The following is an 18,550-nucleotide window of genomic DNA, read 5'->3' as shown; positions in this document are numbered from 1 at the left end:
GATCCTGTGTGACCTGGCCAGGGTCAAACAAGGAGTCAACAAGCAAGCTCATACCATGACTCAGATCTACAATAATTCTTTAACCATCCTTCTACTCAGAAAGGGAGAAAGCAGAGCCACTTCTCTGTAAAGCGGATGACACAAAGTACTCCTGTGACTTGGTACTGAGTCACACTCCTCCTCCAGCAGACAGAGGGATCTAACAGATAATCTTTTCTTGTCTCCACTGCACCAGAGCCATCAATGCCCTTCAGTTTTCACAGTTTCTATTTAAAGTATCTATTAATTAATGCTTGCACAGACTGTACTTGCACCTGGACTTGTAGTGCAAGTAATGAAGGAAAGAGGATTAGGTCTGATGTTCTGTAAAGGATATGAAGACTCAGTGTGTTCCTTAAGAAAAGATGCTAAAGACCCATAAGACAGAAAACACATCAGGCTTTTTAGTAAAGATAAAGAATTATTTACCCAGAAAAAGTGCACATCAATTCTCTCAAACCATCAGCAAGTTATGTATAACAACAGAGTAGAAGCAAACTGTACTGGCAAGTGACGGATGTCTATGCAAACAGTGTATGCTTGTTCTCAGACTCTCAGCCTAATTACTGTGTCCAATATCTGCATTCTCATTAGGTGAAATACATACTTAAGCAGAGACAGAAGTTCATAAGACGATATGGGTGTCACTTAGGTCGTATTCAGGTAAAGCCTTCTTCCAATTTACTAATTTTTCACTGCAGCTGTAAAACCAGAACAGCACAATTAAAGATGAAGGTTTTTTGCATTGAGGTAAATGTGTATTTTCCAGTGGGTCTTTTTTTCCCAAGCGTATCTGAAATACATCCAGCAATCATTCATTACACTTTTGATACTGGTAAAGAGTTCAATGCACAGTTCTATCCTCTTCCTTGAGAGTACCAAGGATGTGCACAATGGTTTTCCAGCTCGACAGCAAAAAGCAGGTTGGTCTCAGTATGCTTTTCTCGCTCCTATTTAAGGTATTCTACAGCATAATGATATAAACCCCTTCACTCATTCATGTCCTGAAATGTTCTATGCAGTATAAAGGAAGTAGGTACAATATCATTACTGAGGAAAATTACATGATACATTCTCCATGAATCATTTGAAAAGCAATTGCCACAGTTGTGAACCTGTCTTAATTTTGTGGATTAATCTTAATCTTGTAACACAAATGCCATTCTTCCACCTAAAACACAATCTACCAGCACTTACGTGACCTGAACGATACATTTAGCATTGCGAACCACAATACATAATTAACTGGCTATATGCAGATGCAATAGACCAATGTTGACCAAATTAAACACTGTGGTTTGCCCTTTAGTGCCTTACATATAAATATAATAAGTAAAAATAATAATTTTTGGCATAAAAATTGATTTTTAAGGTATGCCATTTTCGTATATAAAGTTGCATTCTGTATTACACTGAAATATCTCACCTCAACAGCTACACAGCTTGAAATTGGTTTATTTTGTACCTGGAAAAGACAAACTTGGAATGAACAATTAAGATTCTGTCCCTCCAGAAAGACTTAATGTCAGCAGTTTCCATTCTTGCCAACATGAAAGATCTCTGCTCATAACTACAGAGTTAGGCAAATGCACTCCTGGGGAGGGAAGGGGGCAGGCGAGAACAGACAGATGAAAGTCGAGGTGTTTTTTAAAACAGATGAGGTTAAAACGTCCTAGCTTTTCATGTAGCACAACTGGCTGTCAGAGTAACACGATTTTCCTGAGAAGTTCCCACTGACCCCTAGATGAATTAATAGTCACAGTCTGATGTGTTGAATCTGGCATAGCTGGTCCAGGTAAAGCAGTTTCTTCTTAGCTACTTGTCCCTCTTACACATCGCAGGTTATTGCCTGCTCAGAGCTACAATGTAATGTCACACGTGATCTTTCCCTACCTCAGTTCGCAACCAGGTTTGAGCACTAGCAGAAGTACTGAGGAGCAGTGCTCCTCCAAACTGCTTTCAAACGCCTGGTCATAAATTACAGTGGAATAAAACTATTGCTACAGCTAAGCAGCCAGGCCTCCTCACTCGCAGACACCACAGCATGCTTCAGGGTGGTTTGCACCCCTCTTCAAGGGCTCTGAGTTTGTAAAACTTCTTCCAGTGCTTCAGAGAACATTACGCCAGAGTTCAACACAGGGGTCCTGCCATGCCACATAGGGGTCTGAGAATGTAAAATGTAAGCTAAGTTTCAGAGACATAATCCAGACCATCTCTTGCTGACGCTATACTCAAAAAAGGGAGAGGGGCAAATAAACGCTGATGGTTTTGCGGGTTTTTCCCCTCAAAGAAAAAAGATTAAGAATTTTAAGATTTATACCTCCCCATTGCTACTCCTTTCTCCCTTCCTTCCTAGAGGATGATAGGTCTGTATAAGAGGTCTGATGACAGGCAAGTATAAGTTCACCTCCTTGTAGGGAGCACTGTGCAGTTTCAAGAGTGAGCAGGCAAAACTGCTCACAACTGTAGTGGCCTGAGTTTGCTGCAGATTAAAGATGCAGAATAATTTCTCAAGTGTTTGAGGTTTTCTTAATTAAACTGAAGTATTTTTATCTTTTTCATTTTCCCACTAACATATCAGCATGAATTGAGAACTGCTTCATGGGAAGATATGAAAGGAAGGCATTAAGGTTGACCTCTGTAGAGCAGTACCTATTGGGCTTAGTATAGAAAGACATCTGCACATACATTTTGGGTGCCTAGTCTTCACAGCCCAGTCTCAGCTAAGACCAGTGTCCTCTGGACACAGTCAAGGACATGCAGAAGAAGAGCTGAAGATAACATGAGCTTCAGGAACATGCGAGCTAGTCTGGTAGCTAATCTAGTGTATGTCACCCAAATGTATCCCGCTTTCATAAGACCTTCTGCTCATTTAGAATCATAGAATCAGCTGGCTTGGAAGGGACCTCCGAGATCATCAAGTCCAATCCTTGATCCACTACTAGGCCATGGCACTGAGTGCCACATCCAATGCCTTTTTAAAAATCTCCAGGGGCGGAGAATCCACTACTTCCCTGGGCAGCCCGTTCCAATGTCTGATCACCCTCTCTGTAAAGAAATTCTTTCTAATATCTAACCTAAACCTCCCCTGGCACAACTTGAGACCATGCCCTCTTGTCTTGCTGATAGTTGCCTGGGAAAAGAGACGAACCCTCACCTGGCTACAACCTCCTTTCAGGGAGTTGTAGAGAGTGATGAGGTCTCCCCTGAGCCTCCTCTTCTCCAGGCTAAACAGCCCCAGCTCCCTCAATCTCTCCTCACAGGACTTGTGCTCCAGTCCCTTCACCAGCCTCATTGCTCTTCTCTGGACCTGCTCGAGCCCCTCAATGTCCTTCCCGAACTGAGGGGCTCAGAGCTGGACACAGTACTCCAGATGTGTCCTCACCAACGCTGAGTACAGGGGAAGAATCACTTCCCTGGACCTGTTGGCCACACTGTTCCTGATCCAGGCCAGGGTGCCATTGGCCTTCTTGGCCACCTGGGCACACTGCTGGCTCATGTTCAGCTTCCTGTCAATCCAGACTCCCAGGCCCCTTTCTACCTGGCTGCTCTCCAGCCACTCTGTCCCAGCCTGTAGCACTGCAGGGGGTTGTTGTGGCCAAAGTGCAGGACCCGGCACTTGTCCTTGTTGAACCTCATCCCGTTGGAATCAGCCCAACTCTCCAGCCTGTCCAGGTCCCTCTGCAGAGCCCTCCTGCCTTCCAGCTGATCGACACTGCCCCCCCCAGCTTAGTGTCATCTGCAAATTTGCTAATGATGGACTCAATCCCCTCATCTAAATCATCAGTAAAGATATTAAACAGAACTGGGCCCAACACTGATCCCTGGGGGACACCACAAGTGACCGGATCCCAACTGGATGCAGCCCCGTTCACCACCACTCTCTGGACCCAACCCTCCAGCCAGTTCCTAACCCAGCACAAAGTGCCTCTGTCCAAGCCTGGGGCTGCCAGCTTTTCCAGGAGTATACTGTGGGAGAGAGTGTCAAAGGCCTTGCTGAAGTCCAGGTAGACACATCCACAGCCTTCCCCTCATCCACCAAGCAAGTCACCTGATCATAAAAGGAGATCAGGTTGGTCAGACAGGACCTGCTCTTCCTAAACCTGTGCTGGCTGGGTCTGATCCCTTGTCCATCCTGTAGGTGCTGTGTGATTGCACTGATCTGCTCCCTAACCTTGCCATGCATTTACTCAGTGCCTGTTCATACACCAGAATATAGAAGTGATCTATCTATTTACATTCTATGCATACACACCCTGCTTGGGCTGCAAGGGCTTGATGGGTCAGAGAAATTAAATCGTGCTTTCCAGCCCTTTACACACTTGGGACAAATGAAATCTTGCCTGTGATGCTCTGAACAATAACTGTAAAATTTCATAAAGTGTAGCAGTTTCTTAAAATCTAGCAATGGAATTTTTTATTATTGCTTTTGAAATAAAATTCTTTGAAAATCTTCATATATCTATCAATGACATCAGGAAGAAAGCATTAGCCTTCTGTGCAGTAGCAATTTCCATTGAATTAACCAATGTGAAAATCATTATACTAGAAAGAAGGGAAATTTCTGCATATGTCAGAGTTGTTCCCACTGAAATACTCCACAGTTGTTCTCTGAAGTGAATGTAGTCAGCAACTTGAGATTAATACACTGCTAGTGACACTATGAATGTGAACTAGAATGGCAGTGGTTTCTGTGTTTTCCAACCCATAAAGTTGCTGTTTGAAAGGTGACATTCAGTATGGAAATGTAACTAGCAATTCTTGTCTGTGTCAGGGAACTTCTTGCAAGTGTTTTGCAATGCATTACTAAGGCCTTTCATAGGGACTCCGTGCAATATGGATTTTAGTGCATGTTTTAGTGTTACTAAGGGTAAGGTCTTACTGTTTTACAGGTTCTCCAGGGTCCTGATGACAAGTTTCCAATAACATGTGAGAAGATGTCCACTTCTGTATAACAGTCCCTGCATTACCATAGTTTCATATGACATATCAATAGCGATCCCTCTCAATACTGTTCTCTTATTCTCAGTTACTTTAACCCCTGCTTGCTTTTGTGGAAAATGAAGCCACCTCACTCCCTGAAGAGTGAGAATCTTGCTCTGCTGCTTTCACAAACAGCTCAGTGATGTTTCCAGCCCAGGGGATGGGGAGAAAGTATCAGGATATCTCTCTCTCTCTCAGAGAATTTAGCAGTATCTGATTCACAGCATAGTGGCCCCACTGTGCTTTACTGTAGCCTGACCTCTGTCTGTTGAGATTTCCCAGGATGCACGAGTTTATCCACCATACGGTTCATGCTTTAGGTCTCTCTCCACCCACTGCTCCTTGATGCTCTCTCCACTCGAAGAAAAAGCTGTCATTTCAGGTAGGAGATTCCTTTCCCATCACTCACAGGAAACTCCCTTTTACAGCACAAGCCTAAATGAAAAGCTTTCACCACCCCGGCTGCTGCAAAGGCACAAAAGTGTTTAGCTGGTGTTCAGTGGCCATATCCCTCTCCCACAGCTTTCTTCCTAGAATGCCCAGCCCATTTCTGATCTCAGAACCATACAGACTGATAACAGAGCCATCAAACAAGTTGGGTGGGAAGGGACCTCTGGAGGGCGTTTAAGTCTAACCCTCTCAAAGCAGCATCAACTTTGTAGACAGATTCTGGAGAGGGGAAAAGGAGGGAGAGTCAAAGAAAAGCTGTGAAGAAAGAAAGGGTAAGGACAGACAGGCACAACAAACAGAGAAAAAACTCACTTGTACTCCTATTCCTCTCAGAAATAAAAACTTTAAACAGAAAAGAAAGACAAAATTTAAATATCACTAGACTTTTTATTAGCTCAAATTTTATGACAGTTACATGGAACCTCTGGCCTGACAACCAGTCAGGCAGAACCCTTCCAGTTCCCACAGCAGATGCTCTCCTTCTCAAACACACATTTAAGATCTGCAATACCACTTCTGCTTATACATAGACAGCTTGTAGAAATCAAATTTCTCCATCACCCCAGTGTTGTTTCTTCCCTCTGGCAAGGTGTAAACTTCATGGTTGCCTCTTGCATACCCTTTAATGCATTCACTTACAAAGGCAGCTGTGAAGCTCAAGATTTCTGTTTGTACACTGAACTTATCACACAAAGCAGAAAAGAACACCATATGTTCTTATTCTCACAGCAGAATGGGAAAGCCAAGGTGAGAAAACTGCTTATAATAGACATAGATACACAGGTTCAGCCTTGCAGAGCTGACTGTCATCCATGCACAGGGCTGAAGCATGGCCTCTTCTAAATTTGAATCAGTCTTCTATGAACCTACCAATAGACTAATGAATTAAGAATTAGGTTAAAGCTTGTATTCTTATGGATTTCTATATTGTGCTTGGGCCTTCGCATGCAATCTCCACTTAAAAAGTTTATTATTCTTATTTTCTCTTTCTTAGGGAAGATATTTTCTTTGGTATCAGCATGTGTCTGTCAACTCAAAGTTCCTTAATGAATCTAAAGTTTCTGGGGAAAGGATGGACAAACAGCTCATCATACATATTTGCATAAGAAAAATGACAAACAGCTTTAAATTGAACTTATTTTGTAGTGCTCAGTAAGTGTGGAACTAAAAAGAACTGCCTGAGACTAAACTGCTACAACACTATAACTATTCAGACTTAAGGCTTTCTCATCAGTCCATTACCATGTGACACTTTTACTGGAGTAATTCTAAGGAGAGTGCCTTCACCCACTGCATGGCTTACACCTAGTCAGCCAGAAATTCATTATGACAAGTAACTCTTTCTAGTACACCATGAAATCCTCAGGCCCCAATAGGATGAGTAGCTTACATATACGTCTTTCGAAAAAACTGCTCATTAATAATGTTATTATGGTTACAGATCAGGGGATGGAGCTATAGCAATGTATTTTCATACCATTACATCATCAGAAGGGACCACTATCCCCATCAGGTGTGGGGAGTTTGAGAGAGGGATTTGCTGCGGGTCAGAGCTGCTCCAGCAGTTTCAGCCACCACCAGCAACTTCTCCTCACCCCTGGACAGTAGGAAGCCGGGAGCTGTCACTTTGCCACCAGTAGCCATTCCTGCCACTGGGACTGCAGCAAAGCTGGGAGTTGCCACCCAGATAGAGAAGCTGACTGTGAAGGTCAGCCAGGTAGATACACACATGCCTAAGAGCTGAGCTATTAAAGAAGATCGTAACAACGGATAGGCAGATCAGCAGCTGCCCAAGTCAAAGTGTCACAGCTAGATCCTGACTGGCAGCATAAGGGAGAGGTTTTCCTACTTAACGGGCCCATGATGCCTCAGGTCACCAGGGGAGAGATGTGACATACAGACAGGCTCATGACCAAAGGGTGGATTAAACTGCAGATACTATCTCCCAGGTTATCCACAACTGTGGAACATGCACTGGAACAAGCAGGCCAAGCAGATGAAGCCTCTGTGGTATGGTGGGTGGTGGTGGAAATATAGGTATGGGGAGGTCTGGCAGATTGATTACATCACACTACCACAAACCTGCCAAGGCAAGCACTATGTGCTGACAACAGTAGAAGCAACCCTGGATGGGTGGAGACACAACCCATACCTCATGCCACTGTCCAGACCACCATCCTGGGCCTTGAAAAGCAAGTCCTGTGTTGACATCGCACTCCAGAGAGAACTGAGTCAGACAATGGGGCTCATTTTAAGAATAGCCTCATAAACACTTGGGCTAGAGAGCATGGGATTGAGTGGGTATATCATATTCACTATGATGCACCAGCCTGTGGGAAAGCTGAAAAGTGAAATGGACTGTTAAAAACCACCTTGAAAGCACTGGGTGAGGGGGATCCTCAAACACTGGGATTTGTATTTAGCAAAGGCCACTTGGCTCTACCAACCAAGCTGGTCCTGCCCAATCAGAGTTCCTTCATGTCATACATGGAGATAAGGTCCCCGGAGTGCACTTGAGAGGTATGTTAGGGAAAACAGTTTGGATTAGTCCTGCCTCAAACTAAGGCAAATCCACAGGATTGATTTGCTCAAGAAGCATATTGCACTTGGTGGGTAATGCAGGAAAATGGGGAAACACAATGTATACCTCAAGGGACCTGATTTTTGGGTAAAAATCTCTGTAACATTGTACCTACATGTGTATATATATACATATATGTATGAAGTTGAAATGTATGTATATATGTATGTATATAGTTGCAAGGTGTAAATCTGGGCATGGTGTGAATGGTATAGAATAAAGGGCGGATAATGTTATGGTTACAAGTCAGGGGAGGGAGCTGTATCAATGAATATTCACACCAGTCCGACACCAGAAGAGGCCACTCCCCCCACCCGGCGTGGGGAGTTCGAGAGTGGGGTTTGCCATGGGTTGGAGCTGCTCTGGAGTCTCAGCTGCCATCACCTTCAGAACAGTAGCAAGCAGGGAGCCACTGCTTTGTTGGAGGTAACCATTCCTGCTGCTGGGACTGCAGAAAAGCCAGGAACCACCACCTCACCATGCTGGGACAGGATGGAAGCAGCCAGAGGGTTGCCCTTGCCCCAGCCACCCCCAAAGTCCACCACCCTTTGGAGCCTCTGGTGCTGCAGGTAGAGTCCCTGCGCTTGTGTTGCCGTTGCCAAGTCAGCATTTCAGCAGAGCAACCCCTGATTCAAATGAACTATTTCTCCAGGTTTTTGCTTTGCTGCCCTCTTTCCTATGGTTTTACTTTTGTCCTTGTTCTCCTGGGGGCCAAAAGAAGGGAAGGGAAGCACATGTTGATCATTGCCTTTGGAGCGGGGGGGGGAGAGGGAGAGGGGGGGCAGTGGATAGAGAGACTAGAAACATTTCTCTCTGTGTTGTTGATTTGAACCATTCTGTTGGTATTGTTGCTTTTGTTACTATTTCCTGGTCAGTAAACTGTTATTTTTCTACATATACCTACTAACATTTTGTCTCTCTGTATTTGGCGGAAATTAAAAGCAGTGAGGGAGTTCATTTTATTGGAGTTCCCACCCAAATATTTGTCTTTAAACCAAGGCTAATGTTAACAATGATAATTCTGTGGACAACACCACATCTGTGGAACATATTACAAAGTGGTAATAATTTGCCCTGTTTGGAGATGTCCTTAGAAAACTAGTTTTCTTTATTACCCACTTGTTCTTCAATTTCCTAAATCAAAGCAGAGTCTTCATGTGCTCTAAATTAGTCTGGAGACTTTTGTCAATGTGAAAGGTTTTTAGAATGTTTTTAAAGGTGAGACTGGCTGGTTGTTTTCTGCACATAGGACCATTGGGTAAGACAAGGAAATTAATTTCCTTTTCCTCAAGATATCTAAGAAGTATTTAACTTAGGAAAAATGCCATCTGCAAAAAAAAAAAAAACAAACCTCTTTGGAATATGTCTTCATATTAATTTACTAGTTTTACTTCAAAAAGAGCCTTATAAATAAAAAGAAAGAAAGAATGTGACTTTTAAAGATCTGGGTAGCCAAAGCTATTTTTTTTCTTTTAAAGGTTAATTTCTCAATACTTTTAGTAGGAAACATTCGAAACTGTGAGATAATAGGGATGTCAGACAAAGTCTGGGGATTAAGTTATTTTCCTCTCCCCTCTTACATGAATAAATATTAGCCATCCAGTATATTCCTGTCAGTGTATTGCATTCTCAGTTGTTAATAACATACCAATTAAAATACAAAGTCAGTGGGAGATAAGAATCACCCGTGACTAGACTTTGAGGGGGTGCCCCTAGGTTAATCTGGGTTTGGAGCTTTGATAGAACTAAGTGCTGGGCAGCTTTAGATGACACATGAGATAATTAAATAATATTAGAAGGAGGGCTTCACATTTTTGCATTTTGCAAGAAGCTTTAATGACTCCCTGGGCATTAGAACATAACACGTATCTTGTTGAGAGAATACAAGCTCAGTGTTACAACAAAATAATTGTTTGATTAGACTGTGGAGATGAGCGAAAAGAGAGAAGGGGAATTAATATTCATTTTGCATTGTCTGAATAGCCTAAGGGAAATATAATTTAATTAGGTCCATGTATATTTTTAGGAGACACCATGTTCATAGCTAAAGAAGAAAATGTCTGCATTCTCAGGCACTCAAGCAGGAAGAGTGCTGATCCTCGCTGTGTTTTCACCAAAATAAATAAATGAAAAGGACCATATAACTGATTTCCTAAAGGCAGTTGAGAACAGTCTGAATGAATTGTATGGTGAAAAGTAGTTGTAAATGCAAACTAATGTGAAGATAGTATCCTGAACTTAAATAACATACTGGCAACAGGCACAGATAACTTGATTACGCTGGCTCAAATGCATTGAGGTGATATTGAGAAGTGGGACTTCTACTAGAAAATTTTACAAAGTGCTTTGGAATTTATTGATATGCATTTGTATGTAGATAATTATCTCCAAACTGGGGCTGAGACCCTGCTATAGAGGTAGCTGATGCCCATGCTATTTTCTTCTCATCTCAGTAAAGCATCTTGATGGGCTTAGCAGGAGAATATTGCTGAGTATACAGCAGAGTCCTAATAAGATCACAACCTTGTGGAAAAGTAAACACAAAGAGAAACGTATGAAAACACATGGTTAAAAATCCGTGGATGCATGCCCCCTGTGCAAACCAAAGCTGCAGCTGCCTTCAGGTGCTTGCCCAGTAGCTAATACAAACACACTTCCCTGGCCTTTCCAGGTCACCCACAGAGACCTGAAGTCCTGCAAAGGATTTGCCTCTTTTTTGCTGAAGAAAAGAAAAAAAAGGTCTATGAGACACTTTTTCCTGTGAAAAAGTGGTGAGAATTTAGAGACAAGCTGGTAATTATCTGAGAGGAAACCATGGAAGGATGATTGTGGGAGGAGGAAGGGCAGATGCTGAGGAAAAATATTTTTTATTTAAAAGTATATACATGCATGTATGTATGTATGCATGATGAAAAGAAGATGGTTGAGCTGGGAAGAGAACAAAACAATGGCAATTATGTATTTGTGCACAGAACAAAAATGAGAGAAAGAAGGTAGATATTTGTATGTCTGCTCAATAGATTTTGCCATGAATATTTTGAAAGGCATGAAATTCTGTAACAAAAGTTTAGATCTGCTTTGCTGGTTTTGTTGGACAAAGGTTATAAATAAGGCATTGGAAACTAGAAAAATGTCTCTTTTTGGATTCCCTCATAATTTGAAACATCTAATTGTTTTTGCCACAGTATTATGAAGATACTTTGACAAGGAAACTAGACAGCTTGTTTTGTTTATTATTATAAATAATCACTTCTTGATGAAAATGATGATCACAACTAAAACACATCTCCTGTAGTCCTTGATATAAAGATGATTGTTCTATACACTTAGCCAAGCTCCCTATCCTTACCAGCACCTTAGTACCTGTGGAGGCTTCTGGGACATTCTGGAGAACCCATTGAATGACATCAACTATGAACAGGCAAAACTTTCAGCTTCTTTTACATCACTGGCCCAAGTTCATTCTCTACAGATTACTTTCTCATCCACATGTACACAGACACAAACATTTTTCTCCTGGTACGAGAAAACTATGTTTGAGGATGCTGTGAGGAGATAGGTTCAGATCCAGACTTATAGACAGGGAAACCAGTTAGTGGAAGAAGAAAAAGACAATACTTATCTGGGATAAAAAAAAAAAAAAAAAAAAAGATGTTTCACATGTTTCATGACACTAACCCACACCTTCCCTGTGCATGTGTACTATTTTTTCTCTCACACCAGCTCCACTACTTACTTCTTTCTCATTTTCACCACTAAACTTCTGATCTGTATATCAAGATATTGACTTATTCCTAGTCTCATCTTCAGGCTTCTCCAACATGGCATCCATGGTGTCTCTTCTATCTGGGCCATGTGTTGCATAGATCTGCTGGGATTCCAAAATGCATCCTGGGGCACTTCCGACTTAGTGCATTTGTACACAGGCTTATATGCCTGGCTGAACAGAAAAAAATGTGAATTGTGCCTGGTTTCTGCCTTTCTCCAGTTATGCTGCAATAGCTGCACAGAATCAGGAAGGTTCATTTGTGATTTCTTACTTTTGGTGCCACTGCCTCTTCCAGTCCATGGTGTTTTGCTTCACAAACAGAACTAACTACATTTTACCTACTAAAACCCGGTATAAAACTCTTCAGTTGCTAATCCTCATGTTTGTGAAAAGAAAAAACACATCTAAGTCTCAGAAGTTAAGCTTTACTCTCAAGTTTTGCAGCTCGTGGGAGGCACTGTGGGGAACGTTTATCCAAATCCGTTTATAGGAAGCCGGATGCATGGTCATTAAGTGCTTCGCCTCAACAGCTTGCATTGCCAAGTTCTGCCTAGCACTAGTGTTCTGAAATGTCTCATGTTAGCTGGTCAGAAATCCTAAATGCTTTGCAGTCCCCTGCAGATAACACTTGACTTATTTTTGCCAGTCTTTCTTGTGTTCCCACAGAATCAGAAGAGAACAGCTTTATGGATAGTTGGATCTTGATAGGACTAACAGAGCAGACATGGTCTGTCAGAAAGAGCCTGTGACATTTCCATGCCTTAGAAGCAATTTGAATTACAGATTCAGACAAGGCAGCCCATTGCCTTTGGTTTAGATTTTTATTTACATTGAAGAGGCAACTTTTGGAAGTGAAGTATGCATAAACGATAGAAAACAAAGGAGAAAAACAAGGAGTTTGATCAAGATGCAAATTAATTTATATACCAATTCCACAATGCTTTGCCTTAATATTTGTTTTCCCTGGCACATCAGGCATCTGAAATGCATTGACAGGCAATGACCAGCTTACTAAGCTGCTCCAGTTGTATAGGAGATGCGTTTGCTCCCCTATGGCTATGGCCTGTCCTTCAGTCTGTCCTGGGGCCTCCTCAAAATATGCAGTCCAGGAGGTGCAGCACACACACTGCAGACAGCAGGTAAGTCTGGCAATCGTTTCACAAACAGAAACATTGTTATTCCCATTTCTATCAAATTTGGGAAAGGATTTGGTGTTGGTTTTTTTGTTGTTGTTGTTTTTTCTAATATCTGTGAAATCCTCTTTCCCTTAAGACAGAATGGGAGAGCAGCAGGAGAGCTAGACCAGATTTTTTGGCTCTTGTTACAGCCTCTTCCTCTCTGCAGGCAAGCACAAAAAGGGCTAAGAGCCTTCCACGTGGGTAGAGCAAAAGCTGTCATTTTGATTTCTCCTGGATGGAAAACTCAAAATGCTCAGCAAAACACAGAGCTTCCCTGCAGCTAATCCCTCCCACCACTCTTCACCACTGAATAAATGCTGCTGATGTGCTTCCCAATGACTACAGCTTTCTGATCAAGGGAGAAACTGGTCACAGCATCATGGATATCAGGGCACCTGAGACAGGGGCCACCATGAATCTGGTGGTGATCTTTGCAGAGTGGGAGAAGACAAGTAACTCTATGAGGGATGCTAAATCCTGGCACATCCTCTGCTATTTCAGGCTCTCTATATTCAGAAAAGTGCAGCAGCACAACTCTGGGAGGAGACACATATTCCTTAGAAGAGCACTTCAGAAGAAGGCTCCTTGGAAGACAAATTCATTGTTTTTTTCCTCTACTGTGACCCCAGGTGCTTCAGCATGCTCTTACACAGTGGTTACATGGGAAAAGCCACCAAGCCAGACCCACTGAGCTGACCCACTAAGGTAAATCATGAGATCATAGAACCCAAGATTCTCCAGTCTCTCCAGGCTCAACACACAGAGGATCAAATACATATCAGGTTCATGGCTCACTCCAGTTCCGCACAACTACCAAGGAAATGTCTCTCACAGTAACTGATTGTCTGACTCATGGGTGCACAGCAGGACCTCCATCAAAAGATGCACAATCCTCACCACTGAGAGATATTAACATTGTTAAAAAGGCAGGTAGAAAAGAACAGACCTTTCAGTGTGTGGGATATTGCTTCACATGGGAAGAGTTATATCCCATGTGCATTCATCTTCCTCCACAAAACAGGCTCCTGTATAAAGTGCCAGGATACTTGTGTTCAGATTTCCCTTGAAACAATAGGTTTCAAAATAAATTGGATGCTGCATTACATCTTTTTTTCCACCGAGGAGGAGTGAAGACAATAAATTTAGAAATAAACCAAGAGTGACCCAGAGCACAAAAGAAAATTAAATCAGAGGGAGAGCAGGGAAGGCTCATAATAAAAGCATATCCCTTTGAAGCCACCTTCGCATACATACTTCTCCCTCTAGCTGAAGACATTTTGCAGACTTTTATTAAAATATCATCTCTGCAGAAGAATTACTTAAAATAGAGAAGTAATAGATTTTCAGAACCAATGAAAGCAAACCTCCTATAAACAAGAGTGATTTTCTTTCCCAGACAGGAGTTCTCTAATTCCTTTCTCATCTGCATCCATCACAGGGATAAGAAGGATGAAGCCTGTGATGATGTTGTCAACTGTCTTGGGATTACTCTGTCTGGTCAACAAACTAGCTAAACAACCAAAGACACTGCTGCTGATGTCCTGCAATCCTGAACCAGGTGTCAACAAATGTCCTTTTTGAAGTGGGTAATGGGGTCACACTGAAAAAGTGCTTTAGTCAAATTTTGTATTGTTGGGTTTCAGCAACTTGAACAGGAGGAGTGGGAGGATGTGTGGTCTCTGTGGGCAGCTTGCTGTCTGTGGGAATGAAGCAAAGCAGATGCAACCCTTGTTTGGAGCTGATCGCATTTCCTGGCATGCTGAGATATTTGAATTGTAGATTTGTGGCTCTTCCTAGTTTGTTGGGGTTTATCTTTTTTTTTTTTAATTGAAGCATCAATTATAAGGAGGCTTTTTTTACTTTTTTTATATAAACTATATAACAGCCATGAATTATATCAGAGAAAAATGGGAATAATTCCTCTGCTTCCAAACATCAGTGAAAATTACAGTTAGTAACTTACAGGGTACCCTGTGCAGATTTACTTGCCCAACAAGGTTGTGCATGAATGAATTTTACTTGTTTCCAATGGTTAAGTGTTCCAGCAGGTGTTGATAGCTATGGCCTTAGTCCCCATAAACTAAATGTCTTCAAGACATCTAGGAGCAATGAGAGTATCTCAGCAAAGGTAAAAGGGGATGTAATTAATTGTCTCTCAGTGTTCATGGGCATTCTCTCAAAATAAATGGTTCTATTTGGCAATCAGCACTTTCTCTCAGCTTGACATCTGGTTGCCAGATATCAAGACTAGCTGCCATTTTCAACACCAAAGAAGAGTCCTAACCCTCACAATGACTGTACCAATAAACCCCTATCCCTGAAAGCTGGGTGCAAGCCTGTGTAACACCTGACCCCCGAGAGAAAACTCACCCAGCCAGCGTAAAATCCTGGTTTACTGCCTTCACAGTTAAAAAACCTCTGAGACCGCTTTTAGTCCATTTAGGGCCTTTAGGTGTCCACTAGAGAACAGGACAGGCTGAGCCCCTAGGACACACTGCTTAGCAGGTCTACAGGAACACTTTGAAGACCTTCTGCATCATTTCTTAGGAGTGTAAAGAGAGTGACCCTTGAGTAAGACACCGGTCCTCAACATACTTGTGGCACATATTCACTTTGGGGCACGAGAATGAACTTGTGAATGGAGAATATCCAAGAAGATGAAAGCAATTTGGTAAGGGAATTCAGCATTTCAGTTAGTGTTGTCTAGAATTGCTTGGCTGCGGCAGGGACTTCAGCCTTAACTTGCCCTGGGGATGAAAATGAGATTCTTTTTCACAGAAGCCTGGAGTCAGAAAGAACCTATAGGTTTGCTGTTGACAAAGAGCTCTCCTATCTGAAGAACATACTAAAAATATCCCAGAGAAAAGAACTTCTGACAAGAGTAGCAACATGAAAAAAGAAAAAAAGAACACTACAGAGTTGCCATGCTGTGGAGAAAGCTGAATAACAGCAGCATCAAAATCGAACTCTAAATTTGACATTAACGTTCAACGTAACACCCATTATTGAGAACATATTTGTTGTTCTGCTAAATTGGGGCACTGCATCTTTGAAAGGAAATCTCTTTGTTGGAGTTTCTGGCATTCTGCTGGAGCTCTTTCTAAAAGCTCGTTCATTCCAACATCCTTTGGAAAAAGATGAAGGGATCAGAGAGCAAAACCATCACAACCTCAGTAATGTTATAACTAAATCCCTTTAACCTAAATAACAAGCTTTCTTCACTAAGCCTGGCTTGTTTGACTTCTGCTCCTGCAGGCTAGGATCTTGAGCTACTTTAAATCTTGTAAGCAGAAGAAGGCATATTATTCTTATATTTCCCCTTTATTTAATATCTCCAGACAATCTCTGGGATAGCACTTTACCTGGTTTCAGAAACACTGGTTTCAGACAGTTTAACCAGGGAATTACTGATTTTCCTGCATTTCTAGCTGACATTACTCGCTGCAGGCAGAAGACAAATGTTTCATTGGGATGAACAGAGAGGTAGAAGAAAAGAAGATGGAAAGCAGATAATTTTTCCAGGAGTCTTTAATTGTCCCAACTGCTTTTCTGGGTCTGCTTCTCTGCTACGTCCTTTCCTATACCATTAAGGTCTGCAGCAAGCAGGAGATAAGATACTATGAGCACACATGGTCATAGTTTTCACCCTTTTCTACTGAAAAAAATTCTGGCTCCAAACATGAATGAATGAATCTGCCTCATTCATTATAGCAGATAACAGGGTTGAGACCTGTTGCAGGTACAGGTGTAATAAATACTATTCTTGACCAGGAAAAGTAGGGTTGTAGAAGTACAACATGTAACTGCAGTACCATTTCTCTTATATCTATGTACACACCCGGTAAAGCTCTCTCTTTATGGATCATGAAAAGTGTCAGTTCTTGCCTTCATCAACATGAGCACTCTGAGCTGAGATGATACTAATAGTGTCATAGCAAACCAAGTTTTGTTATTGTCTTTGTTAAACTTACCAGCCCAACACATACATTTTATCTTTATGAGATTTGAGTTGCTGCAACAGTGTTAATCCTGTCTTAAAGTGGTGTAAGTGGCAATAATTCCTGGAGTTTTCATAAAAGCTGGTGATCTGAATTCTGCAGGGTTTTGTAGTCCACAGCTGGGACTACATTATATCATAGGCTTTTTATTCCACTGAAGACATCTCTGACAACCTAAAACTGTTCTGAATTGCCCAGATATGCATTTATTTAATAAGAATAGAATTTCTGTACTCTTAAATACCCAAGATATAGACATAACAAAATAGTCTAATATAAAAATACATATGTAAGTTTGGAGAAAAGTACTTAAAATAAAAATAATATTGTTAAAAAATCTGGTTATTGAGTAAATATAATTTGTGGAAGCTAGAGAATTGCTAAATAAAGATGAGCAGCTCAGTCTAGCCTTGTATGTGTAATCTACCTATCCCTATGCAAGACTCCCAACCCGGGAGCTTGGCTAGGAGTTTTACTTTAATATATAGATATAGAGTGCTTTAATACCGCAAGATAGCATCAAGAGTATAAGCCACAGACTTGTTCCCAAGGGATTTCATTATGAATTTAGGAGAGCAAATAAGGGAACTTGGCCAAAGTTCAAAAAGACACCACTCAAGCTAGACAAAAATGTTTCACCACCATACTGACTCAGCATATACTATTAATCCATAACACTTAAGTCAAAATCCAACAAATCCACAACACTTAAGTCAACATCCAATCACTCCAGCTCCAAGACACCCTAAGCATCAAGAAAGAAGCAAAGAACAAGAAGTAGAGAGAGCAAAAGGAGAGAAGGACAAAGAGGGAGAGATAGCTCCCACTGAAACCTTATGGAAGATCGGCTCTCACACATCCAAGTGGCAAGGCTGCAACACATAAAACCACATGCTCTAGTCCCTATGGCCAAGCCCTCCAGGCAGGGTCTCTGACCCACTGGCCACTCCGGGTCCCAGGGCAGGGTGAGGGGCAGTGTTATCACTGTCGCTGCCAATCTGAGTTGGCTTAGGGGCTCCAGGAGCTGTGGTGTGTTATAGTTTTCCCAGGCTGTTTGCAACTGACAGCTACTTCGGGACTTCCCCATTTGGGCTCCAGGGGCTGCCATGAGGGATATGACAACACCCCACCTCCCTGGGGTTTGACCCATCTCTTCCACTCCACACACACACTCCCCACAAGATGGTTCTGACCCAATAATCACTAATCTGGTGTCTAACACCTTGCATGGTGTCCTGTGAGAAGACACAACACATAATGCAAGCCACATTTTACCAGGCTTGCATTTCATCTCCCGGGCTGAGTTTTCAAAGCTGTCAGGAAGTATATCTAGGTAAAATTATAATTTTATATATATATAAATATATTTGGGAGGGGGTGTAAGTGAATAACACCATAAGCACAGAAAACTTTAAAAAAACACCCTGGCTTTCACACAACAGGCATTGTTACTCTTGAAAACTAAATCACTTGCTTCAGTAGCTTGATTGGATGACTTGACTTTCCCATGATGGTTGCCCCCGTATGAAGTGGGAATGGCTTTCACATAATG

At 41.9% G+C, this 18,550-nt stretch overlaps 1 long non-coding RNA gene across 1 annotated transcript; it reads left to right on the top strand.

The window, feature by feature from the left end:
• Nucleotides 1-13,551: 13,551 nt before the first annotated feature.
• Nucleotides 13,552-15,891, top strand: LOC113956799. The gene is made up of 2 exons (XR_003530953.1): nt 13,552-13,705; nt 14,439-15,891. It is a non-coding gene; the product is annotated as an uncharacterized LOC113956799 (long non-coding RNA).
• The last annotated feature ends 2,659 nt before the right edge of the window (nt 15,892-18,550 follow it).

Source organism: Corapipo altera, unplaced genomic scaffold (assembly GCF_003945725.1).
Source record: "Corapipo altera isolate COAL_440 unplaced genomic scaffold, ASM394572v1 61129, whole genome shotgun sequence".
NCBI classification, from domain to species: domain Eukaryota; kingdom Metazoa; phylum Chordata; class Aves; order Passeriformes; family Pipridae; genus Corapipo; species Corapipo altera.
Note: the sequence above shows the minus strand (reverse complement) of the source record. Positions and strands in the feature narration are given on the sequence as shown.